The following is a 10,746-nucleotide window of genomic DNA, read 5'->3' as shown; positions in this document are numbered from 1 at the left end:
TCAAGGCCATTTCACGAGTGTACCATGAATATCGGGAAACCGGTAAAGCATCAAATCTCCGGCATCGCTGCGGCCGGAAAAGATCCTGCAAGAACGGAACCAACGATGACTGAATAGAATCGTTCAGCGTGACGGAAGTGCAATTCTTCCTCAAATTGCTGCAGATTTCAATGCTGGGCCGTCAACAAGTGTCAGCGTGCGAACCATTCAATGAAACCTTATTGATATGGGCTTTCGGAGCCAAAGACCCACTCATGTACCCTTGCTGAATGCACGACACAAAGCCTTACGCCTCGCCTGAGCCCGTTAACACCGACTGTGGACTGTTGGTGACTGGAAACATGTTGCCTGGTCGGACGAGTCTCGTTTCAAATTGTATCGAGAGGTAGGACGTGTACAGGTATGCACACAACCTCATAAATCCATGGACCCTGCATGTCAGCAAGGGACTGTTCAAGCTGGTGGAAGCTCTGTAATGATGTGGGGAGTGTGCAGTTGGAGTGATATGGGACCCCTGATACGTCTAGATACGACTCTGATTGGTGACACGTACGTAAACATTCTGTCTGATCACCTGCACCCATTCACGTGCATTTTGCATTCCGACGGACTTCGGCAATTCCAGCAGGACAATGCGACACCAAGATGTCCAGAATTGCTACAGTGTGACCCCATAAACACTCTTCTGAGTTTAAACACTTGCGCTGGCCGTCATACTCCCCAGACACGGGCCGCGCGGGGTAGCCGCTCCGTCTTGGGAGCCTCGCCACGGTTCGCGCAGCTTCCTCCGTCGGAGGCTGGAGTCTTCCTTCGGGCATGGGTGTGTGTGTTGTCCTTAGCGTAAGTTAGTTTAAGTTGCAACGTGCTGTTCAGGAGAGATATCCACTCCCCTCCCCTGTACTCTTACTGACTTATGGACAGCCCTGCATGATTCATGGTGCCAGTTACGTCCAGCAATAGTTTAGACGAGTCCATGCCACGTCTTGTTGCGCACTTCTGAGTGTTCGCGGACGCCCTAAACCATATTAGGTAGGTGTACCAGTTGCTTTGGGTCTTCAGAGTATATTATGTACATACATGTTTAGGAAGCAACAGTCTTCCACAAGCAGGGGACTATGTTGACTATGTTATATACTAGTGCTGGCGAAACGCCAGAAAAACCATAAAACTGTCGTCGGCTGAATATTCTAAAGCGAGGGCCAAAGAGCAACACATAAGTTGTGGCAACAAACGTCTCAACAGTTTTGTGTTACGTATCGTGTTTTGGCATTCCTGCAGGTGTCACATCTAATCCCATTGATTAATAATGTAACTGCTACTGTCACATTCAAATTATATTACACTATAATTAAGCAGCGTAATTAACATTAATCGATGCAGATATCCGAACGCCTTAACGAGCTGCTTCCCGAATTGGGGGAGGCGAGCTTGTCGCGAGTCGAATGCGACTCGTGGTTTAACGGCGAGGCCTGTTGGACTGGCCAGTGTGGATGCGGCTTTTTGGTAGCGTCCCCAGATCCAACTAGATAAATGCCAGACTGATACCCACGCCACGCTTCAGATTCATGTTACACATACATTTAGAAATTTTCTCATGGCTGAAGATGAGATTTAGTCGAGACACATAGTTCAGGTACACAGGTGTCATCCCGGAGGTAGTGTGGCGTCATTGTCAGTAGCATAGCCGCAACCCACGCCGACTCCGCACAGCAGTCATTCTCAACCTGGCGGTAATTACCCCATGAGGGGTAGAACGAAATTTTCTAAGGGGTAAAAACAAAAGAATTCGATTGTATTACGGTTACGAAACTAAAGTATTTTATTAAATATCACCATTATTGTTACTATTTCGTAAGACTGTAATACTGATTACTAAGTTGCCAGTCCTTATTTTTTTTTTCATACACGAGCATTAAACCGTGACACAGTTTGGTTGAGGTTAAAGCTTATGAAAGTAATGCATGAACATCTTCCACGCAAATAGTCCAGTTTTTATACACAAACATTTTACTTTTCCCATGCGTATCCTGACAGTAAAACTGAAATGTATAGATCACATATGCTTTAATATCTCGTCAAAATGCCTGCTCTAAGTTGTAAGTAGTTCTTGTAATGGATCACAAATTGCTTCATTGTTCATCTGTCAGCAGATAATCCATCTAACTGATGGAACGACACAACAGTAACTACGTAGTTATTACGAAATTGCTACAGGGTTTTCACAGTGCAATTATTATTAGTAGTGGTTGTCAGACATAAAGCTTTGGCAACCTAACGTCTTTCAATTTCTGCCAGTTCAGAAGTAAGGAGTCCAGCAATCAAGTAATTTACAAACAGTATGTGTAACACACGCATTTTAATTCGGTTGTTTTTAATTGGGGAGGGGGGCGAGGGGTTGTGGGGTGTGGGTGAAGCACGAGTCGCTATGGGGAGGAGTGATGAAGAGGAAGCATATTTTATAACAAGTGTCTTTCCTCAATGTGGATAGTTAGCTTTCTTTTCTGAAGAGGAGCTATAGACAGCATTCGTGACGCACTGCTAAGGCTTTCACCATTCAATAAAGAAGGTTGTTAGAAATAAGCAAAATCATTAGTTCATACTATAATAAAATACCTACAAAAAGTATCTTTCGTCATTTCAAAAATAAGTGTTTATACAGCATTTTTTTATAGTTAAGTTTAGTTAGGCACTTATGATCATGACGTTAGTGGTGCGTGGCACTAGGTAATATCTGATTCCATGCAGGGGTAATGGCCTCAGAAAGGTTGAGGAACACTGCCATAGAGGAGCTGGAGGAAGCAGGGAGGAGGAAAATGAAGAAGAAGAAGAAGAAGATGACGATGACGATGATGAAGAAAAATGTTCAATAGTCTGGTAAACGTGATGCCCTACTAAAACACAACAGTTACTACAAAGTCATCTCAGAAATGCTACATCTAGCACTGTTCCCTAGTCCGTAATTCAGCATGACATGTCATCCTTCATATCGTACGAGGAAACGTCACCAACTTGACCTCATACTTCAAGGAGAAGAAAATCACAATACCAAGAAATCAACCGCAGCAATCAGTCCCCCACGCAAATTTGGTAGTAAATCTGATAGTATGGCGTAGTGAGCTTCTGGATGCACAGCACTCAAACGTTCGCACGCACTGGTTGTTTATCATCTGATCCGCCTCACAGCAGACACCTAATGCTCGAGCGCGTAGTACTGTGCACTGGAGTAACAACCTGGGCCCTGCTATTCGCAGTATGTTGAAGGCGTGGAAGAGGAATGGGTGGAGAGTTACGTTTGCCCGACGTGTTTTGACAGTTTATTTTAAACGAAAGGGAAGTACATAATGTGGTTACCCCATGTTCATAGAAGTTCAATATATATTCTAAATAAAGAAACCTAAGCAACAGACACGTCACTATGAAGTGAAGATAAAGATTTTCTGTTTTCAGTTTAATCATGCGAATCACATAGAAGTATAGCGGAGCTCCTGCAAATGTGCTTCATCTTAACAGTGTGAGCATTCCAATGCAAAGAAAATAACGCCCAATAGCGATGTTACTTATTAAACTGCGCTACGTTACTTCTAAAACAACAAACTTATCCATTTCATTGATTTACACTGCGTTTGTGAATCGCAATATACACGTGTTCTAAGCGGAGAGATCTCTGGTACCAGCTACATGTTAGAAACCGCGCTGTTCGACACGATGAACAAAGCGGTATATCTTGTTGGTTAATTGACAGTAGGAACACGTACTCAGTCCCTTATACAATATTTCGTGCTCGGATATTAGGCCGCTGCAGAGATACGGAACAGAGCGCCTCGTAACAAATGGGTGCAGATATTTAAAAGGTGCATCTTCGGATGGTCTAACTGTGTACTGTCAGAATTACGGCCCAAATTTTCGCCCTGGATCGATTGCTGGAGCTGATATCTTCAAAGTGTGCTTTTATTGGTGTGGAATACAGGCCGATGTAGATGTTTTTTCTTGATAGATGCAATTTTTCGATAACCGTTACGTCCTGCAAGCTCGGCTGTTGCCCAGTAGTTATCCCACCTGTAGGGAAATAGCACGAATACAGTGGACGACGTATTGGGGCTCGGATTAGAGCTGTTGAGAACTTTACACCATACTGAAGTCGAGGAGCATGTGCTCTTCATTAATTCTAAAGACAGGGATTCACTTGCTAACAACATGCACGCAAATGGCTCACAAGGAGCTCGACTCGCAAATGTATATCCAGCATGGCAACTACGCTGTTGTGTGAAACTTTAGGAGAGATGTAACTTTTGCATAATGTGCCACTACCAAGTAACATATGTATGTATGTATGTATGTATGTTTTAAACCGGGGACCTAGAAACGACGTAGAGGCTTCGTGCTGCCGGAGCCTCAGTGGTTCACAACCCCACGGCAGGCCACAGCTGTCCACCCACCCCACCGCCGCTCCACACCGAACCCAGGGTAATTGTGCGCTTCGGCCCCCAGTGGACTCCCCCTGGAACGTCTCATACCAGACGAGAGTAACCCCAAATGTTTGCGTGGAAGAGTACTTATGGTGTACGCATACGTGGAAACGGTGTTTGCGCAGCAGTGGCCGACACAGTGTAGCTGAGGCGGAATAAGGGGAACCAGCCTGCATTCGCCGAGGTAGATGGAAAACTGCCTTAAAAACCTTCCACAGGCAGGCCGGCACACCGGTCCTCGACACTAATCCGCCGGATGGATTCGTGCCGGGGACCGGCACGCCTTCCCGCTCGGGAAGCAGCGCGTTAGAGCGCGTGGCAAGCCGGGCGAGTACCACGTAACATAACTCGATGAAACTGGAAACATACATAGAAAGGGATGCTGCAGTATTATAATGAAGGCGATTAAAAAGACAGAAATTCAAAGACAATAATTACACTGAAGTGAGAGCGATTCATGATGGTTGCCTGAAAATTTCAAACGGCGGGACGTGGTTGTAAACAGTGTCTGTGATCACCGCGGAGGCAGTCCATACTCTGCAGCGAGCTCCCGTGTTGACCATTAATTTCATGAGGAGCTCTCGTGGCAGGGAGTTACATTCCTCCACCAGTGTGGTCCACAACTTCTGGATAGTCTTTGGTGCACGTGGACGCCCTACAATACGTTTCCTCAACGCATCCCACACGTGTACCTGGAGACTGAAGTCGGGGAACGGAGAGGCCGCTCTATTCGACGATTATTTCCACATTCCAAGAGTTCCTCCACCTGCGCTGTTCGTCCGTAGCTCGTGGTCTCGCGGTCGCGTTCTCGCTTTCCGAGCACGGAGTTCCCGGTTCGATTCCCGGCGGGGTCAGAGATTTTCACCGGCTTCGAGATGACTGGGTGTTTGCGTTGTCCTCGTCATTTCATCACCATTCATGAAAGTGGCGAGATTGGGCTGATCCAAGGTTGGGACTTTGTACGGACGCTGATAACCGCGCAGTTGAGCGCCCCACTAACCAAACATCGCCGGCCGAGGTGGCCGAGCGGTTCTAGGCGCTACAGTCTCGAACCGCGCGATCGCTACGGTCGCAGGCTCGAATCCTGCCTCGGGCATGGATTTGTGTGCTGTCCTTAGGTTAGTTAGGTTTAAGTAGTTCTAAGTTCTAGGGGACTGATGACCTTAGCAGTCCCAAAGTGCTGAGAGCCATTTTTGAGCCAAATCAAACATCAGCATCAGCATCAGCATCATCCTGCGCTGTTCGACGTGGTCGCGGATTTTCATTCGTAAAAACGGGTCCAATTTAACCATTAAAATGGGAGGAGTTTAGTGCTAGAATAACGGCGACAGTTATGTGCATCGCGTTCAAAGATTTGGAGGGCACTACACCCGTGCAGTATTATGCCTCTCCACACAAGAGGTGAAATACCAAAGCGATCGTGTTCGACAACGTTCCTGGGTGCATTTCGTGTTCCCAACTCCCTTCATGTGAGAGTACGATCAGAGACACTACTCAGATCGTACCCGCTCTCACTGGAAGAGAGCGACCCCAATCGTCGTTATTCCAGGCCCTACACTCTTGGCAGCATCGAAAACAATGTCGCCGATGTGCGTGCTTCAACGGAGCACGGAGTATTTGACGTTGGACAAATACACCACCCAAGGGCAGGAGTGAGATTTCATGAATTGCAGTCCTGTGGCTGCAGTTGAGCCCGCTGATTGTCGTGGGTGTCTTCATTCGTGCTGCATAATTTAGCGGTCATCTGCAGCTGTAGTTGACCGTTGTCCGCCACTTCCTCTCCTTTGGGCAGCAGTGCCTGTAGTTTGGAACACCCCGAAGGCGCGAGAAAGAATGCTGTGAGCAGTGACATACTCTCGGGCTACGCTCGTCACTTCTACCTTCTTATACACTACTGACCATTAATATTGCTACACTACGAAAATGACGTGCTACAGACGCGAAATTTAACCTACAGGAAGAAGATGCTATGATATGCAAATGATTAGCTTTTCAGAGCATTCACACAAGGATGGCGCCGGTGGCGACACCTACAACGTGCTGACGTGAGGAAAGCTTCCAACCGATTTCTCATACACAAACAGCAGTTGACCGGCGTTGCCTGGTGAAACGTTGTTGTGATGCCTCGTGTAAGGAGGAGAAATGCGTACCATCACGTTTCCGACTTTCATGAAGGTCGGATTCTAGCCTATCGCGATTGCAGTTTATCGTATCGCGACATTGCTGCTCGCATTGCTCGAGATCCAATGACTGTTAGCAGAATATGGAATGACTAGCTGTCTAGATGACAGGCATCTTATCCGCATGGCTGAAACGGATCGTGCAGCCACGTCTCGATCCCTGAGTCAACATATGGGGACGTTTGCAAGACAAGAACCATCTGTACGAACAGTTGGACTACGTTTGCAGGAGCATGGGCTATCAGCTCGGAGACGATGGCTGCGGTTACCCTTGACGCTGCATCACCGACAGGAGCGCCTGCAATGGTGTACTCAACGACGAACCTGGGTGTACGAATGGCAAAACTTCATTTTTTTCGGATGAATCCAGGTTCTCTTTACAGCATCATGACGGTCCATGTTTGGTGACATCACGGTGAACACACATTGGAAGCGTGCATTCGTCATCGCCATACTGGCGTATGACCCGGCATGATGGGTTGGGCGGCCATTGGTTACACGTCTCGGTCACCTCTTGTTGGCATTGGCGGCACTTTGAACAGTGGACGTTACATTTCAGATGTGTTACGACCCGTGACTCTACCCTTCATTCGATCCCTGCGAAACCCTACATTTCAGCAGGATAATGTACGACCGCATGTTGCAGGTCCTGTACGGACCTTTCTGGATACAGAAAATGTTCGACTGCTGTCCTGGCCAGCACATTCTCCAGTTCTCTCACCAACTGAAAGCGTCTGGTCAATGGTGGCCGAACAACAGACTCGTCACAATACGCCAGTCACTACTCTTGATGAACCGTGGTATCGTGTTGAAGCTGGATGGGCAGCTGTGCCTGTACATGCCATCCAAGCTCTGTTTGACTCAATGCCCAGGCGTATCAAGGCCATTATCACGGCCAGAGGTGGTTGTTCTGGGTACTGATTTCTCAGGATCTATGCACTGAAATTGCGTGAAAATGTAATGAATTGTTAGTTCTAGTATATTTGTGCAATGAATACCCGTTTATAATTTGCATTTCTTCTTGGTGTAGCAAATTTAATGGCCAGTAATGTAGTTCTCCGATGATTAGTCCCAGTGTGAAGCGATCTGAATGTTGTCTACGGGCCACCAAACTATATCGTAACTGGTGGCTGCCGCACTGAGTTTCCCCTGTTTCTTCTTCTTCCTCATTTTGTGGCCTAGCCCCATTTGGCACCTTAGCCACACTGATGTCATGCCATGTGACTTCCAGCATGTCCTCACACTTTGATTCATTCCCAGCGAATCTTTAATATATTATGTTACTGTATCTTAAGTTTTGCAGCGCGCCCTATTATAGTGTACATAGTTACTCTAAGTTGCCGGCAGCTCTCCCTGACGGCGGACGTTGTGACCTGCGCAGAGCCCGTGAGGCGCAGGATGGGGATGTGGCGGTGGCGCGTGAGCGTGGCGCTGGTGGCGTGGCTGGTGGCGGGCGGCGGCAGCGCTCGCGGCCGCCACCACCTGTCGGCGCTGCGGCAGCGCGACGCCAGCGCCAGCGGCGAGGACCTGCACCTCGACCTTGACCTCGACCCGCAGCCGCCGCAGGCGCCGCAGCAGCCGCTGTCGGGCAGCGCGCGCCGGCACCCCGAGGACGACCCGCTCGTCGTGCAGACCACCAAGGGCAAGGTGCGCCGCTCCTCATACTCTCATCCGCACCACAGGCCTTGCCAACATTTCGTCATACATACATACATACATGCCACCGTGTGGTACATGACGGAAGGTGCCCTGCACCAACACTAGTGTCAGCCCCCTTACTTGACGGTCAGTGGATGTGGCTGCCATGCAGTAGGCCCAGTTGTACTCACGGATGGGTTGGAGATTTTCTCCACTCGGGGAATGCGTCTTGTGTTGTCCTCATCATCATTTCATCATCATCATCATCATCGTCACGCAGGTCACTCAGCGTGGCGTCAGCTGAAAAGACCTGCAACCCGGCGGTCGAACTTCATAAGGTGGGGACTCGCGGCTATCGAACACATACGAACATTTCATTTCACCATTCTGTGCCACTCCCAAACAAAACGAGTGAAAAATGACTCCCTATCCTCCATAAGAGCCCTAATTTTTCGAGCTCTAATTTCTGTATTCTTCGTGGTCGTTACGCGAAGTTTATATTGCCAGCATTAGAATCGTTCTGCCGTCACCTTCAAATGACGGTTCTCCAAGATTTTGCTCAATAGTTGTTGTTGTTGTTGGTCTTCAGTCCTGAGACTGGTTTGATGCAGCTCTCCATGCTACTCTATCCTGTGCAAGCTTCTTCATCTCCCAGTACCTACTGCAGCCTACATCCTTCTGAATCTGCTTAGTGTATTCATCTCCAGGTCTCCCTCTACGATTTTTACACACCACGCTGCCCTCTAATACTGAATTGGTGATCGCTTGGTGCCTCAGAACATGTCCTACCAACTGATCCCTTCTTCTAGTCAAGTTGCGCCACAAACTTCTCTTCTCCCCAATCCTATCCAATACTTCCTCTTTAGTTATGTGATCTACCCATCTAATCTTCAGCATTCTTCTGTAGCATCACATTTCAAAAGCTTTTATTCTCTTCTTCTCCAAACTACTTATCGTCCGTGTTTCACTTCCATACATGGCTACACTCCATACAAATACTTTCAGAAACGACTTCCTGACACTTAAATCTGTACTCGATGTTAACAATTTTTTTTTCTTCAAAAACGCTTTCCTTGCCATTGCTAGTCTACATTTTATATCCTCTCTACTTCGACCATCATCAGTTATTTTGCTCCCCAAATAGAAAAACTCCTTTACTACTTTAAGTGTCGCATTTCATAATCTAATTCCCTCAGCATCACTCGGCTTAATTCGACTACATTCCATTATCCTCGTTTTGCTTTTGTTCATGTTCGTCTTATATCCTCCTTTCGAGACACTGTCCATTCCGTTCAGCTGCTGTTCCAAGTCCTTTGCTGTCTCTGACAGCATTACAATGTCATCGGCGAACCTCAAAGTTTTTATTTCTTCTCCACGGATTTTAATACCTACTCCGAATTTTTCTTTTGATTCATTCACTGCTTGCTCAATATAGAGATTGAATAACATCGGGGAGAGGCTACAACCCTGTGTCACTCCCTTCCCAACCACTGCTTCAAATGGTTCAAATGGCTCTGAGCACTATGGGACTTTACTACTGTGGTCATCAGTCCCCTAGAAATTAGAACAACTTAATCCTAACTAACCTAAGGACATCACACACATCCATGCCCGAGGCAGGATTCGAACCTGCGACTGTAGCAGTCGCGCGGCTCCGGACTGCGCGCCTAGAACCGCTAGACCACCGCGGCCGGCCCAACCACTTCTTCTCTTTGATGTCCCTCGTTTCTTATAACTGCCATCTGGTTTCTGTACAAATTGTAAATAGCTTTTCGCTCCCTGTATTTTACCCCTGCCACCTTCAGAATTTGAAAGAGAGTATTCCAGTCAACATTGTCAAAAGCTTTCTCTAAGTCTACAAATGCTAGAAACGTAGGTTTGCCTTTCCTTAATCTAGCTTCTAAGATAAGTCGTAAGGTCAGTATTGCCTCACGTGTTCCGATATTTCTACGGAATCCGAATTGATCTTCCCAGAGGTCGGCTTCTACTAGTTTTTCCATTCGTCTGTAAAGAATTCGCGTTAGTATTTTGCATCCGTGACTTATTAAACTGACAGTTCGGTAATTTTCACATCTGTCAACACCTGCTTTGGGATTGGAATTGTTGTTGAAGTCTGAGGGTATTTCGCCTGTCTCATACATCTTTCTCACCAGATGGTAGAGTTTTGTCAGGACTGGCTCTCCCAAGGCTGTCAGTAGTTCTAATGGAATGTTGTCTACTCCCGGGGCCTTGTTTCGACTTAGGTCTTTCAGTGCTCTGTCAAACTCTTCACGCAGTATCATATCTCCCAAATAGTAATCCATGAAAAGAACGCCTTCCCTCCTGGGGATTCCCGCTTGATTTCCCTAAGCATCTTCGTAATACTCGAGTGCTGATTGAACTCACCAGTAACAAAGCTAGACCCCTGCCTATCAGTCGCTTCGATGTCCTCCTTTAATCCCACCTGATGGGGATTCCAAACA

General features: G+C 47.2%; 1 protein-coding gene across 1 annotated transcript in view; it reads left to right on the top strand.

Annotated features, from left to right (window-relative positions):
* The first annotated feature begins 8,225 nt into the window (after nucleotides 1-8,225).
* LOC126456643 (acetylcholinesterase-like) overlaps nucleotides 8,226-10,746 on the top strand; it is a 372,833-nt gene continuing 370,312 nt past the window's right edge. The window contains exon 1 of the mRNA XM_050092387.1: nucleotides 8,226-8,293. The gene's annotated coding sequence lies outside the window, so the exon portion shown is untranslated. The remainder of the gene's footprint in view (nucleotides 8,294-10,746) is intronic.

Source organism: Schistocerca serialis, chromosome 2 (assembly GCF_023864345.2).
Source record: "Schistocerca serialis cubense isolate TAMUIC-IGC-003099 chromosome 2, iqSchSeri2.2, whole genome shotgun sequence".
NCBI classification, from domain to species: Eukaryota; Metazoa; Arthropoda; class Insecta; order Orthoptera; family Acrididae; genus Schistocerca; species Schistocerca serialis.
The sequence above is the reverse complement of the archived record's forward strand: the minus strand, read 5'-3'. Positions and strand labels throughout refer to the sequence as shown.